This window comes from Corapipo altera, unplaced genomic scaffold (assembly GCF_003945725.1).
Source record: "Corapipo altera isolate COAL_440 unplaced genomic scaffold, ASM394572v1 46, whole genome shotgun sequence".
Lineage (NCBI taxonomy): Eukaryota > Metazoa > Chordata > Aves > Passeriformes > Pipridae > Corapipo > Corapipo altera.
In genome coordinates, this window is record NW_020884883.1 from 3,126,303 (window position 1) to 3,142,584 (window position 16,282).

At 37.4% G+C, this 16,282-nt stretch overlaps 1 protein-coding gene across 10 annotated transcripts in view; it reads right to left on the bottom strand.

Moving 5' to 3' along the window:
* DLGAP2 (DLG associated protein 2) overlaps positions 1-16,282 on the bottom strand; it is a 399,013-nt gene that overhangs the window by 326,469 nt on the left and 56,262 nt on the right. For 2 of the 10 annotated variants that reach the window (XM_027640971.1, XM_027640968.1), the window contains exon 1: positions 1,069-1,477. The exons of the other annotated variants lie outside the window; for them this stretch is intronic. The gene's annotated coding sequence lies outside the window, so the exon portion shown is untranslated. Of the gene's footprint in view, positions 1-1,068; positions 1,478-16,282 lie in introns of those variants that run through there. 10 annotated transcript variants of the gene reach the window in all.

The window sequence follows — 16,282 nt, forward strand, 5'->3', positions numbered from 1 at the left end:
AAATACAAATTCATTGATTTTTTGGATAGGCATATCCAAAACCAGAAGGGTACTCCGGGAAAAAAGAAAACCCCAAACCTCTACTTTTGAAAAGTTTAAGACATGAAAGGGAAAAAATACATACAGAGAATACTTCCCATATTGAAACATTTCAAGCCATTTGAACACTGTTCACTTGCTGCAAAGTTGCCAATCCTAAAAGCAGGATTGAATGAATTTTACTGAAGGAGACCCAGTAACCCAGTGATCTTCCAGACCTCTGCTGAAACATAAGTTTCTGAAAAAAAATTCTTATATCAAATCAACCCTTACTGTACAATTAATGTCAGCTATCCGAAAGAGTGTGTGTGTTCACAGCACATTTTTAAAGCTCTTTAAAGAATATTTCTGTTTGATAGTATTTTTTGTTAGCAACATTTCTATAATGTAAGGGCTCCTATCACTGTGCAGCAAATATGTGGGTTTTTTGCTCTTATCTCATGTAGTGCACTTGATAAGGAGTACTACTGAATCTTCTGCACACTGCATTACAAAGAAAACTGTCTTTCTGTAAGGCATTTTCTCTCCACTGCTTTCACATAAAATAAAGGCTCTCGTAGCTGGATGTATCTGAATGTATTAATACTCAAATAAAAACTGAAACCCATCTACTTTATCTGAAATATAAATCCCCGAAGATTCTTGCCTTTTCAATTGTGTTTGCTGTAACAAAGGTTAACATTGAACTGAACTTATCGTATTCTAGCATCACATGTTAAGTTCCAAATCTCTGTGTGTGATCTATTTTCTTTTCTATTGTTGAAATTAGAGAATAGATAAAATTATGGCAATATTATTAAAAATAACACAACAAAAGCATTTTACTTAAAGACAGTTCAAACCCACTGCTTTCATGAGTAGGAAAAAAACCCATGGTGCAAAGTACTGGGGGGAGGGAAGGGAAGAGCATCTGTTGAAAATTAACTATTTCAACATTAATTAGCACATAATTTTCTACCTGATGAGCTGGTGTTGTAGAAAGTATAAATTGAAGGCACAAGAGTAAGAAATGAGTCATCTTTGACTTACCGTATCAAAGACTATTGCTGTATTGCAGTCAGCATCCAAACACAGAGCATGAAGCTTCTCACAAATCAGAAAAAATATACAATCAATGAACAAATAAAAATCATTGTAAAAATAAAGGCCAGAGATTAGAGTATGTATCCAAGGATCTGGTTAGTCACAGCTTTGACTAGCCTGCTACAGAGCTCTGCAAAACAAGTATACTGCAGCAGTGTGGCAAGCATAGGATTGCAATGCATGTCCCATATATTCAAGCATAATAGAAAACATGGTCTGGAGCTTATTCCATGTGGAAGTGGGGTTTGTTTTATGCAGGCAGAAAAAAGAAAGGTTCTTTTCCCACATAACAGAATTAGAAGTGAAGATTTTTCTTGATTATTGTACACAATAATTCCCCAGGATATCAATTACATAAAGCAGGTGCCTCTGTCTCCTGTTTCCCAGATAAATGCCTGTAATCTTATTTCACAAATGATCCTATTTAGACAGGAGCCACCTATTGTGATGATATCATTTGCTCTAGTATCCATAAATGGGCAACTTCCTACGAAACGTCATGACTACTGACGACACAAATTTTTATAATATTGAGTGGGCAGGGTGGTTGATTGGGTCCCATCAATCTACAGCAGCTTCTGCTGATGTGATATCATGAATCCTGCATAATCATCTAAAAGACTGAAAACGAAGAGACGTATTAAACCTGTCTGGTGGAGCTCATTAAAAAAAACACAAAAACCCCACACCTAAAACTGGAGAAAAAATCCTAGAGAGGTAGTAAAGGCAGATGAAACATAATGACAAAGCAGCGGCACCTTTTCAAATTCCTTCGGCACTCCCAAGGATACTGGTAGATATGAACAAAATCACTCTCAGTTTAGAAGTGTAGCTGTCAGTTTCTTTTTAACAAATTATAAAAGACTGAATATTCTCTTTCCTTGCAAATGCAAAATATGCATTGACAGCTAAAAGGACCAGTGCTTCAGTGATGCACAAATTAGCCACTCTTAGAGAAGATTTTTCAGAATTAGCAGCTGCTTGTCACAGTAGCTTGGTTTATGAACTCTGTATCAAAGTACCCTTGGACTGTTAGAAATCCAGTCTGCTAGACAGGCTTGCTTCATGCACTCGTTACATGGATTTAATTTCTTACATCAGTGTGTTCTTCAGAAAAATCATTCAGTTAAATATACATATTTGGGAAATGCTATGATGCAGATAACTGAAATTAGTTTCCATCTGCCTGCTTTAACACATAGAGATGTGAGGAGAGTGAAAGGTGACACAGCGTTCACTTGCCTACCCCCCCCTTCCCCAAGGGACTCGGCTGTAGCTAGAGGCTAAAGCAAATTGCTTAAGAACTTTGTAGTTAATACTTTTCCTGGCAGAAGTTGGTAAGAACTTCAGAAAAAGATCTCCTGATTAAAAAAAAAATTACCTCAGGGCATTTTTTAACAGAATCTCCACAAATCTTGGTTTAGTTATTCCTGTTTTGAACAGACTGAGCTGCATCTAAACAACTTCTTAATACACAGGAAGAGACATGTAACATTAGGATCCATCCACATTCATATCTGTACAATGCTCACCAGAAGGCCAGTCAAGCTGGGGTTTTGGGGAAGAATATTTTAAAGCTTAAAAGCACAAAACCCGAGAGGACTTGTATATAATATATTCATTTCCACTGATGATTTCTACCAAAACAGAGTCCACTTCTGGAAATCCAGCCTGTCCATTGTAGATGGTCCTTTTTATACCTTGCCTTTACTTCATAGTATCTTTGGGCCAGGGACCTCTACTAAATTTCTGTATTACACATAGGGAGGGGCCAAAAGGCAAAGCAGTTCAGATGTTAAAAATAAAAGCTATTCTTTCAGAGCTGACTGGTACCAAAATGATTCACTTCAGGTCTAGATGGGGTGAAAGCAAAATCTGAGCACAGCATCCAAGACACAGCCATGCTGTCAAAACAGAGAAGTCAATGTTTTTTCTAAAAGCACTCTAAAGAGAAGAACTCCTTCCTCAGAGATTGAAAACGATGGAGAAAACAACAATTTCAGAGCACTGCATGGCCATTTAGATATGAGCAGGTTCTTTTCTTCTCCCTCCTGTGCTTGTCTTCAAGATAACACTAGCTGATCTTCCCAAATATGCTGTCTAGGCGTAGAGTGTAGCTTTGACTCCGGATATCATAACCCCTACATTTCAGTACTGGGTGGAAATAGAAAAGCATATACTCTGTGTGTCCAGATGCCATAAATATTTTCCACGTGTTTCCATGACAAAACATAAAGATAACACAAGAAACAGTTAGAAACTAGAAATGTATGTGAGTGTAACTGAGACTGATGGTCCAGAAGTTTCTCTCTTGGCTAGATAAAAGCTGCTGAAATGGAAGTGAGGAAAGAAAAAGACAGAAAACAGCTTAAAAGAAAATTCATTACTGCTTCATCAAATTCAGTCCTACCTTGGGAAACACCAAATGTCAGATTTTGTTGTTAATGTACAAAGACTTTTAAGGCTGTTCCCAGGATGTAGTAGGAAAGCATTCATTGTCTTAAAACAATGTCTTTTTCAGAATCTGATCAAAGGATATCACCACTCTTCCTTAACCTAGTTTTGAGCTTACCAAGGACACAGTGATGAGCTTGGAGCTTGCTCCCATGCAGAGGAGGATGTTAAACATGGTCCAGTGGAAGATGCCCTGATGGTTCTGATCTTTGCTTAAAGGCTTCTAGGCTTTATAAAAGATAGTGCTAAAGAGGATGGACTGTCATTCCCAAACAGCTCCCTATTGTCTAGGGAGATAGGGTGAGAAAATATCCCAAGCATGTAGTACTGTCTCAGGAAGAGCCTGAAGGATGAGTCACTCCATGGAAGGGAAAGCTGTTGTACTTGGTCATGGGGAGATTGTCATAAGCCACAACATCTAATTCTGAGCAAGCACAGTGGACATCTGATAAAACTGCAGACCACATAACAGAATATTCTACCCCTCTTAAGTTCTTTCCATTACATTTGGGATCTCTCAAGTACCCTGATATCCAAAAAAATAAGTCTAAATGTCCTTAAAGCACCTTGAAATTCCTACTGGTCTTCCCTTTTTTTTTTTGGCCTATTCTTTCTAGCTTAACTGGAAACTAAATCTCTCCAGATATTAGGGCCAGCTGGTAAATCTGCACATTCCTGGGTAGAGAATAAGTAGACTGGATCTTCTTTAATGTCTAGGCTTTCCACTAATAAGAGTTGAAACCTAAATCATAGAACACCAGTGGATTATTGAATCTCGATTCTGAAAGGTAGGAGACAGAAGGATGCTACCTTCTAAAACACCTACTGATATTTTAATAATAATTGCTTCAGTTAAATGAGCTTGTCTGCTGATTTGAGTAGCAAGAAGCCCTGCCAGTAAGTGTCATTGTAACTTATATTAATTAGTGGGGAAACACTAAACCAACAAAAAATTATGCTAAAAAAAATCTTGCAATGCTCTCCTTTTAGACTGCAGACAACAAACAGTCAGTATAAATAAAAAGTGAATTCTTACATGTCATCCTTTTGCAGAAGTAGAGTGGGAAAACAGCTACTGCATATTGTGTGATGCTTCTTTTAATGGTGCTACTCAGGTCAGCCCTTATAAGCCCATGAGCCTTATAAGAACTTGCATCTCCACTTGTTTCTAAGGCAAACAAACAAGAAAATTAGGCAAGAGTCTTGGAGAAGGAAATTTTAGTCTGCTATTCTTTTTAATATTTGCAGCCAAGATCAGAAATGCTAAGAGCTAAAAAGTGTATCCCCATTCTTTTAGCCAGCTCTACTTGTGCCTAAATCTCTTGAGGAGTTGAACTGAACTGATGGGATCCTTTGGACAGACATTATTACAAGATGCATCACACATTGCTGTACCTAATCAGTTTCTTCCTTAAATCCCTTTGAGAGTCGTCACTATTGCTTTTAAACAGCACTGTGGAAAACTCAAAGGGAGTTTGCAGCCTCATAAGGCCAAACGTAATTTGTCATAATGTAAAAATGTTAATGAAGAATAATCTGCAGTTTTTAATTACTTGTCAAAATCCTATTACTCGACAAAAAGCCAGAAATATCTATTGCCAATATCACACCTAAATAAATTCTTAAGAATTATAATCACAATAAATTATTACTTAATGCTTGAAACAATCAGGAAAAAGATCTGTTCACAAGCTCATTTCTATACCACCAGCTGCAATGCTGGTGCCCCAAAAAAACTCCATGAGTGTTCATTTTATTTCACACTCCATAAGAATACAGGTGTAAAAAAAAATCTGCCAAATAAAAAATTACATTTTCTGATAGGAAACCACATAATTTTCATTTCCATATGAATGCTAAAATAATTGAGAGCAGAAATTTTAAATTTTTTTAAGAGGGGCTTTGCTTTGGTTTTCAAAAACAAAAATGTTGATCAATAAGGGGTGACCATGATTTGCATCTAGTGTCCCTTCTACATAAGTTATAATTTTTCTTGAGATTGGAAGAAAAGGGTAAAAAGTTCCACTTGATGTCATTCTGTCTTTGAAACTGTGTATTTTACTAAGTCATTTCCTTTTCAGTGCAACTCCCCATTGCTGTGAAAGGCAGCTGTATTGAAACACTTATAGTACAAAGGGTTGTACAAAATAATTTAATATAAGCAGTAAGTAAATACTTTCTTCTATCATAGACCTCCATACTGTAGGATGCCTGATGGTTTTCCAGAGAGGTTGGTAGGCTTCATCCTTGTAGTCCAAAAATTTAACTCGCTGAGCATTTCAGATAAGGATTCTCTATAAATTGTGGCTATTGTGACAAAATATTCCCATTGGCAGACAGGAGACTTATTGAGATAGTTTTTTTCATTGAAGGTCAAAGAGCAAAGCTATGGTATGGTCATAAACCTGTGACATGAAAAAAGAGGGTTCTTCCAGGTTAGGATGTCATAAATTCTGATATTGATAAAGTGGAAGATGCATCTGTGAGCAGGACAGCTTAGCGAACAACAATTCCTCACTCATTTGGAGGCAAGACTGCAAAAGCATCCGGCTGCCCTTCAATGCAAGTGTTGAAGAAGAGCAATAACAACAAAGATAATCCTGAAATGTGGCAGGAAATCTGCAGTATATGAGAAAACTGTGGTTTAAACATGTTTCAAAATGGCTTTTTGTAGTCTCTTTGCTAACTCATGCTTTCTTCTTCCCAACACCCCCCAGGACAAGTGTTATCCCATGCAAGAATGTCCTGAGAAGATATCCTGAGGTGTTCTCATTGGCCCCTTTTAACCTCTCCCTATTGGTTGTTAACCTCTTCCTGCAACCTGTAATTGGTTACTCTGTGAATCCTCCTAAGCCTATAAATGTAACACCCCCAACAATAAACTCTCTCTTGCCTCCTCTCCACTCCTGGTGTGCTGTCTCTGTGCCAGCCATGGAGCCACGTGGGTGGAGAGAGGGGAGGGCACCTCTCCCCTCCAGGCTCAGGGCCTGAAGAAACCCCTGGCGCTAAAGTTCCCTTTCCCCATCCTTCAAGACGTCAGAATGGTTCCTCAGATGGAAATGGAACTAGAACTGGGCTGCCCCACGCCATGGGGGGAAAGGGATCCAGACTGAAAGACCATATACCAATAGTAACATCAAAAAATATATCATTAATGTCTTCTTTTAAAGAAAATTAGTTTCCTTCAAAAATTTCACTTTTTGCTTCTTACCAACTTCTCCGGAGGGCTTAATTTAGAGGCTTTTAATAGCCTACCCTTTCTTTTTTTTGTTTGCAGAGCTTCCAGCCTTTTCTTTGCAGTAGCATTTTAAGAATGTACTCAAGAAATTGGTATCTCAAAATTTTTACAGGAAATGAAAAAGAAACAGTAAACACCTGGTCTCCCTGTAGATAGGGAGCAGTTAAGAAGCTTCTCAACTTTCCACTATTTAATTTTAACAAACTTTATAATGGGGGCATTATTTTTACCAAACCTACAAAATTTTTCTCAGGTAACATTGCTTCAGAAGCCACTAGTCTGAGAATGTTACTGTAGGCTTTCTGAGCATTCTTGTTTTGAGTAAAAGTAGTTACTAGTGACTTGTGAAAAATAACAGTCTTTAATCTTTCTATCTTTTTGTTTACTGATCTATGTCTCGAGTTAAACACAGTTCTTTCACTTGTAGTCCTGTGTTCCTTGTCTTGACTTCCCCTTCCCCCTTTCGTTCTCCTTCCCATTTTTCTATGTTGAAATAGACAAAAAGTGATGTGAGACAATTTTTTACTATCTGGTTTTAGATTTTATGCATTTCTGATGTCTTTGAAGGATGACCAGTAGACTCCATGACAAAACCGAAGGTGCAGCTCTATAAAAATCATTCTAGAAACTATGGAAAAAATATAACAAAGAGGAATGACTTGAAGATGAACACATCTCACATCAAGAAACCTGTTGTCCCTTGGCAAGGTGGAGTACCTAATACATCTTCAAGTACTACAGTTGTATTGGCAGTTTGTAAATGTGATTAGTAAGCAGCATTTCAGGGAAAACACTGAGATGGGACTGCAGGTTTATGACATGCTTATATCAGCTGTGTGTAAGGAAGGAAAACATTCATTTTATCTGAAGCTTGAACTTCCATCACTGATGACAATAATGAAATGCAAAGACAGCAGTGGCAAAGACTGGAATTTCTTGGTTTGAGGTTTTCCATCTTAAACTCATGGCGTAAATGTTTGCATGTTTGCACAGAGCAGTGTAAACAACCAGGAATAGTTTGCTCTTATGTGTTAGGGAATTCAAACAGAGGTACAATATCTTTCTACACATGTGAAATCTGTACAGCAAAAAGCTTGCCATTTGCTTATGCTCAGCCAAAGGTAGTAAAATTAATAAGATATTGGTAAGTACTGAAACTACCAGCTTCTCAAGCTTCTCATTGAGCCTTATCCAGTTATACACCTTGAAGTCAAAAATATCCCAACTAAAATGGTAAGTCTGAATTCCTGGAAATAATTATCAATACGATTTCCTCTCCTTACTTCTGTATTGAGTTTAAATAAATAAATAAATATATATATATATATATATATAAAGACACATCTTTAAAAAAAAAGAAAGTAAAATAATTAGAAAAATAAATTCTTCACCTATAATACAAGCTGATCTTCTGTTTGAAGAGGAAAGGAGGATCTGAGGTTTTAGTCCAGGGAACATGAAGACTAGACGTTGAGATTTGGCTTTGCATAAAGAAACCAAGAAAAATCACTAGCAAAAAGCAAAAGCCGATAAACAAGATTTTGGGGAAGGAGGAGAGAGACATGTGACAGCAGCTGCAGATAATTCAAAGGCTTTCTCAGGGTCTGGTGAGTCCAAAGGAGGCACCTCACACAGTGAGGCTCGAAGTGGAAGCACTTTCTGCAAGTCATAGCCAGGAGAAAGAGACAGCCTACAAGGTCTCATTAACATTTCTTGATTATTTGCTAATAATAACAATGTAGTCTAGAGTGTCTAGTGTGTAAGTAAAATTCTGCTTCACATAATCTTTGCATTGTACCTCCAGTATACAAATATTACAACTACGTAAACCCAATATTAACTGTATCCTGTGCTGCAACAGCTGAAGTACCAGGGTTTGGATTTTTTCAAGTCAAAACATTCTGTGAGGTTTGACATCATGTTCAGGTCCTTGTTGTGGCTGATACAGAGTGATCTGGGATGACAAGCTTTGTTCTGAAGGTGAAACAAAGTCAAATTCTGTAACCTCACATGTTGCCAAGAGACAAAACAGTCGTCTTCTGGCCATATCTCATCATAGGCACTGCCACTAATCCATTTCCAGGCATCACAGCTCATAAACTCAGAACTATTACGGACTCGATAAAGTCAATCAATACATTAGTTAAGTGAGTTGGAATGATTTAGCTCTTAGGGAAAAAAATATAGGGCTCAGTGTTACTCATTGCTGTTTTTGAGCATCTTGGTATAATTAATCCCAACAAAACCATTCAGACAAACACACCTAGCTTGTCACATTCACTTGAAATACAATCAGGAAAACAAAGTCTTTTTGTTTTGTTTAAATAAATTGCAAGGTCTTCAAAGCAAGGACTGATTGTTACCACCTGTTTTACAGAAGCCTCTTGAAGGGCTCTTCTTCTGAGACCCTATTTCATACCTGTGCAACAGCTCAACAAGAACCAGGATTTTCCCCTACAAATTTGAAAAGTCAAACTCTAAAGTAAGAGTGTATCACTGGTGAGTTTTGAGAAGGTGGAAAAGCCTATAGCATTTAAACGACCTTTCTGCAGTTCCAAATCTGAGCTAGATATAAAAGCATGGTACAAGGACAATGGAAGGAAAAGTAGTACACTGGATGCCACAATATACATTAAAAATACATTTTGATGCAAATTCTCTTCAATCTTACATGCCAACTTAAAGAATAAAGGTAAACAGATGCATGTATTTACACACAGCCAAATAATCAACAATGTATGTTGATTTCTCACAACCTTTACAAGGCCTCTTTTAGAAAATAATTGAATTCGTCTTTTAGAAACAAAATAAACTATATTTAATGCTTCCTTTTTTTAAAGAAAAAAATATTCACAATATGGGACAAAGAAACTGCTTCTTTGTTATAAAAAATGCTGAATACATTAATGAAATTTTATAAAATACTCAATATTGTAATATTCGATACTCAAATATATAACAATTTTATATAATAGCAGTTAGATCTTCTGCCTCCTCTATCAGCCTAAATTTTCATTTCAGGGAACCTCACTCCCATCCCAAAAGAAAGTTTCCAAGCTGACATGTACTACAAATTCTAATATCTTTTTTTTAGCTTGAATAAATCCAGAGGCTTGTAACATAAGTGTAGCAGTTGAAATGTGCAGTGAAATGACTGTTTAGCATGACTGCTAAAAATAGTCAAGCAATTTCAGCCATAGCAAACAAAATAGTAGAAATATTCTTTCAGTAGAATATTTCTATAATCTTTTATGTTTCTTGCAGAAATACAATGTGTGCAAGATTACTCATTAACAATAGAATGGAGGAAGAAGTAAAATCCTCCAGCAGTAGTTTAGAAAAGATTATCTCAGTATATCTGTAAACTGGGTCTTCTTTAAGGGTGGCTGAGGGCCAGAAAATGATATCACAAAAATGAGGGTATCACTGATAGGTTATTTAACCCTGCCAGCATGCAAAAGAAAACATCAGCAACAACATTAATATTCACAGTGGCACCCTTTAATGCTTTCACATTTTAGATTTGACCTTAGTGAGAAACTTGGCAAATGATTGTTTTGTTCCTGTGATTCTAGTTTTTTATGAAAGGACAATAACATCCCTGCATCAACCCTTCATTGTGATTTTCCAATAAGGACATACAAATGTTTGATATCTAGGATTTTGCGGTCTAGAACTGAAGCACACTGGCAAAGCTGATATGTGTAGAAGTCACTATGGTTACTGCCTACACTTTCTTTGCCTCCAATAAAATCATTCATTTCCATAAGCATTAAAATTCACCAAATGCACCAAAATTATTCAGACAAAAAAAATAATCTCTTTGGTTTATAAACGTCTTAGCTGTGCTGCTTTTATCTGTTTAAGTATAGACTCTGAGCTGAGGCATATTATCATGCATCTGTGTATAAGAACAATTATTGCAGGAGAAGCCTTGCAGTGGAAATGCTTTGTAGACCCCAGCTTCAGCAGTGTGTGTGGAACAGCTGTCTGCTCTTGGCCAGTATAAAGCTGAAAGCAAGAAAACGCTATACAGGATGCCAGAGGAGAGACACTAGCTGAGGATTTAGGAAGGCAAATTCAGATGAATATGCTTAATATTATTGTAAATCTTTCCAGTACTAAGAAAATTAAAAGTTTATCTTCCATGGTTAAATTCCCTGCCTATTCTAATAAGAAACAGCCATACGTAAAACTGATTTTTTTTTTTGTTTGCTTTGTCTTATAGCAATCAGCATGATTCTTCCTTTCAGTATTCTTACATAAACATCAAACTGGCTAGAGCCTGTAATATTTTCTGAACTCACTGTCATGCAGTATACCAAGTTCTTTAAAAATGTGTCCAGTGGCTGTGTCCTCAACAGTCACCAAAAACCATTTCTTAGTTTTATCCTTTTACTTCAGGTAGATTTTCACTTAAGTTCCTCCCAGCACACTGAGTGATTTTGCTCCCTGCTGTAGCTGGTTATTTAGACAACCTGCCTGAACCACCATCGCCACTCCTCCTACATTTAAGTAGCCTATGTTTCCTCTTTTCACCTCAATACCTTCTTACGGCTAGTTGCTTTTAGTCACCAGGTTACATATCTGACAGATATCAATGCACTCTTTATCAGTTCAGTTATTTTCCTTTCTTTTTCCTGGATGTGATTTTGCTGATGATCCCTATAGGTGAAAGCTCTTAATATTACTCTTCAACACACTCACTGAGGTCCTTTCACTGAGAATCTTTTTCCCCTTTTTCAGGAAGGGCACAGTGCTCACTGCATACAGGACATGCAGGTAAAATACTTGGAACCTTAAGCAGGACTTACACTGAACTTTAGCTATGGTTTGTAGAAATGCATCATCATCAGAGGCTTATTCGTGCTGCTGATATATAGTCCCCTCAACACCCAAATCTACATAATTTCTTCTAGCATTGCTAGCCCCAAGGACTCAAGCAACACCCCCAAAAGTAACAGATGGAGCTTTCCCAAAATCATAAATACTTTCTTAAAAGATAGATACGCAAATTGAACTTGATACTGACTCTTTAGTTGGTAGGGTATATTCAGACCAGATGTCCAACCTGGTCTAGTTGGAAGTCTGAACTCAGAATACTGTCTGTCATATCATTACTTTCTTAACCGAACTGAAAAATAAAGCTTTTCCCTGTAATCTCTCAGAATAACAAACTTTTGCTAATGCATTAAATATCACATGAAACAACAAACCAGCAGTGGTAACTTTTCATGTATCATTTCCATGCATGGAACCTAGATGCATTAAAGAGGGAGGAGGAAAGTACTTCCCAGAAGTTCAAGGGACTCAGGTGTTGGTTTAAAATAATCAGCAATTTCTATATAAGTCATAGAAAATATTGAACAGTTCTCTGTTCAAAATTTTTCAGTGTAAATGAGAAAGTGGAAAACATTTTTCTTTTGATGAAGTCTTAGTAAATGCACGTGTCCAGGTTTTGACAAAAATAGAATAGCAGTTTAGTAGGAGTTTATAAAACCTGTGCAGATGTGGAAGAAGAGTACACCAAAAGGCTGACATTTATTGGTAGAGTGCTACTCTGACTTTTAAGCTGTTTTCTGTTGCGCTTGCCTACTTACTTGTGCTCCTGTCTTATTTCCTGGGAGAAATGCCAAAAAAATAAATTGACCTCTCTATACTAACTATTAAGTATGTCACATCATGCTACTTAAAATATGTTACAAGCTGGTTGGCACAGAAACACATTTTCTTCTGTTTGGGAACACATATACCCAGTACAATGAAAATTCACTGTCCCAGCTTCTTGGGAACCCAGCAGTCAGACCTAAATATGGCTTCCTATAGGTGTTCAGCTGCAGCATTATAAGCTATGGAAGAGCATCTTATCCCATAAATGAGATAATTTATAATGGGACAATATTTAAATTGAGCATAGACCTTGCTCAGATTAAATTAATCCAAATTAGGGATCAAATGACCTGTAAAGCTATGAGTTATGCTTTAGAAATCATTCCAAGCTGAAGCACATAGAAGACATGGCCCAACTTTACCTAAAGCACAAATATAGTGCAGATTTACAATCACAGCAATTGAGTACACAGTAAAAGAAAACACAGCTATAAAAAAGTCATTTTCTTATAGAATACAGCTGGTGGATGGATTTAAGGAGGCAATGAAGATGCTGAGGAACAAGAGACTTCAGTAGGCCTCGAAGATGCCAAGAGGCAAAGTAAGCTGCAAGGGGTGAAAAAGGAGAGGGAGCAGAGAAAGCCGGAAAGAAAATATCCAGGGAGATGGGAGCGGGGATAAAAGTCTATGCTGTAAACAAGGAAATCTGCCCTTCAGCCTATTCTGCCATCCCCACGTCTATAAGAAAGGTAGAGGAGAATTTGTAGTTTTTACCCACTGCCACGCTTGAGCCAGACACCTGGTTAGCTTCAGGGCTCTGCTGACCAGCCTTCCAGAGATATTGCACCTTTGAGACTTTATGCTTGCAGCAGCTCCGCTGTAACGCAAGTGGACAGCTCCATCTAGAGGCAAATATCCTCTCAGCTAGTGAAATGGCATCATTGCGACTGAAAGAAATATCTATTTTTCTTCACAAGTAAGCACCTACTCAAAATAGCATTCCAAGCTGCTGTCCCCTGGGCAGGGCTGTCTGGCAGGAGGGAGAAAGCCCCATCCACTTCACCTTCTGCAAAGGCTGAGCAGTTAAAATAAAACTGATCTTTCCCTGAAACCCACTTCTTGAACGGTCTCCCATGCCAAGCCTGCCAGATTGATTTTGTGGCATCCATAAAATGACACAGATTTAAGGCTTACTGTCATTCTGGTGACACAAATGGGTCCCACAGGCAAAGGGTTCCTGAACTCCTTTACCACTAGTGTCTCAATGAGAAATACACAGCCAAAGTATTTCCCCCTAATATCTTGATAAACACATCTACATTCAGTACAAAACAGAGCACCGGTGGTTAATATGAAGTTAAAGAAATGTTTTAAAAAATAATTTTCAATTAGGATGTTTATAGTCCTTTTTGTTGCAAAGGCCTTGTCTACTGAAAAAAAGAACAGACTATTCTTTTCCGTCCGTCAATTAAGAAATATCTCCAGCCACATACTAACACTGATACGGAGCCCAAGAACACCAAATCACACACTTTAAAAATCATATGCAAGTCTAACTTCATCGTCTCCATTGCTGGGATGTGGCCTCTGTGCCAAGCTATTCTCACAGAAGAGCTCCTCTTCTGCACTGATGAGGATTAAAAGAAAAAGGCTTTGAGTAGATGTCTCTGAATGCCCTTTGCTCCTAGTCACAGGCCAAAACATGTATTGCAACGTAATTTTAAAAGCTTAACTCCATTGTAGCTTACTGTACTCCTATAAGGGCTTATTCAAATACACAACGAGTTATATCAATATTATTCTTCCTGTTCACTGTTTTTCAGGCTCATGGGGTATGTATCACCAAACATGCACTTTTTATAAATCAATATATTTAGATTCAGACAAGCTGTGTATCTGAGCAACAGCACAGCAAGGAAAGACTGCTGTCTACACATTACATTTTCTCAGATTACTCATATATTATACAATAGTGTCCTAAATTTTACCGATTACTTTCTTCTGGTGTTTGTTAGCGAGGAAGAAAATTTAGACTCAAACAAGTTTACCTTTTCCATAACGATGTCTTCTGAAAGTTAGGTATAAGTAGTTAATCGGAACCAATTTAAGATTTAAACTGCTGAGCTAATTAGTGTAAGCAAGACATACTGGTGGGGATGGAGGCTAGAGAAAAAATTAATGTCCCTTTTCCTATAAAAATTATTGCACAACTGGCTGCCCATTTGTTAACCTGTTCTTTTTCTGTGTTTTATTCATTTAAAATGTGTTTTTGCAATGAGAGTATAGATCTAAATGAATAGAAGCAGAAGCAATAGATTTTGCAGTTCTAGGTTTTGTCTGGGTTTTTTTTTTAAGGGCATATATTTCATGAAGAATTGTTTATTTTAAGAGATTCACTGCTTAAAACAAAACCAGCAAACTACACAGTCATTTCTTTCCTGACTTCTTCCTACTGTAGGAATTCAGATCCAGTTTGCTGTTATTCACAACAAAATTAGTGGCAGTGATGAATCATATTTTTGTGGTAGCAGAGAATATAAGATGTGTGTCTATTTATGTAGCACACTGGAAGTTTTTTAAGGTCTCTTCTAAGAGAAGTGCAAGAGGATGGATGGAGAGAAAGCTCAATGGTGTCAAAGAAAAATCCCAGTGGACTCTCACATGTGTTTGCCAATACACACACATACAATGGCACTGAATCTGTAAAAACACCCATGGGAAGAGTTGAGTATCAATCAAATGAAAACACCAGAGCTGACCTCCAAGCAGTTCTAGTGATTAGCAATCACTTGTGCTCAAAGACATTGACACCTTGCAAGATCAGCTTCAACCCTTGGCTTCAGACCCAGAACAGACCAGTCCTCAAGCAAGTCCTGCCTCTTTGCGGTGTTTGGCTTTGCAGTGTTCAGCACTAATTTAAATCAATGTCTCAAAAACCAGTGTCCTATGTGGCCACAAAAACTGCACAATTAGTGTACCTCTGGAGCGTACCTCACAGTCCCAGTCCCAGGCTTTACCTGGGTGGTCCAAACTGAAGAAAATACAGGTAAGAGATGGACCTCAGACTTTCATTATTTCAATAAGTCTTTGGAGATAGTCTTTTTATGAAAACATGAATTAATCTAAATGGATAAAAGACAAGAACAGCTTAGGTCAAGATACAGTGTTCAGAAAGGTGAATAAAATATGGAAGGCAAGGTAGCATGCTGAGAAAATGAAAAAGATGGTCTGCTGTGGTATATGTTAAAGAAGTGGTATAGGGCAGAGATAGTTTACAAAACTTTAACATAGCCTTCTCTGTGTCCTGGGAACACATATGACACACAAAATCCCATCATTTCTGTGATATTCAGAATGGTTTATCCCTTCCTTGATCCACCTGAAAGTGGTAAAATATATGAACAGTGACTTCCGGAGATTGAACTATACAAGTATCCATGAGTGTGATGCCAAAACTTCAAATGTTGAAATCGGAAGAAGACTGGGACTATTTCAGTCATTGTAGATCAATGTTCCTGGTCTAAATTAGTCAGCTGCCTGTTATGCAAGATCATCCTCCCTGCTAGTCATTCTCACAGGGTATTTACAGAACACTACATGGGAATGGTGAGAATCTGAGTGAAGGTACTACCAGGAGGAGGCTACTTAAAAAAGAATATACTGCATACATTTTCAGGCAGACATTTAAGTAGACAATTTTATACAGTATTTGCTTTTTCCCATTGCATTTTATATGCATACATGCATACATACATACACATATGCACACACCGTGTTTTCATGTCATTACAGGTAATGTGGGAAGGAAGGCATACATAAATATGTTTAAAAAAATCTTTCTAGAGCATGAAATACTTC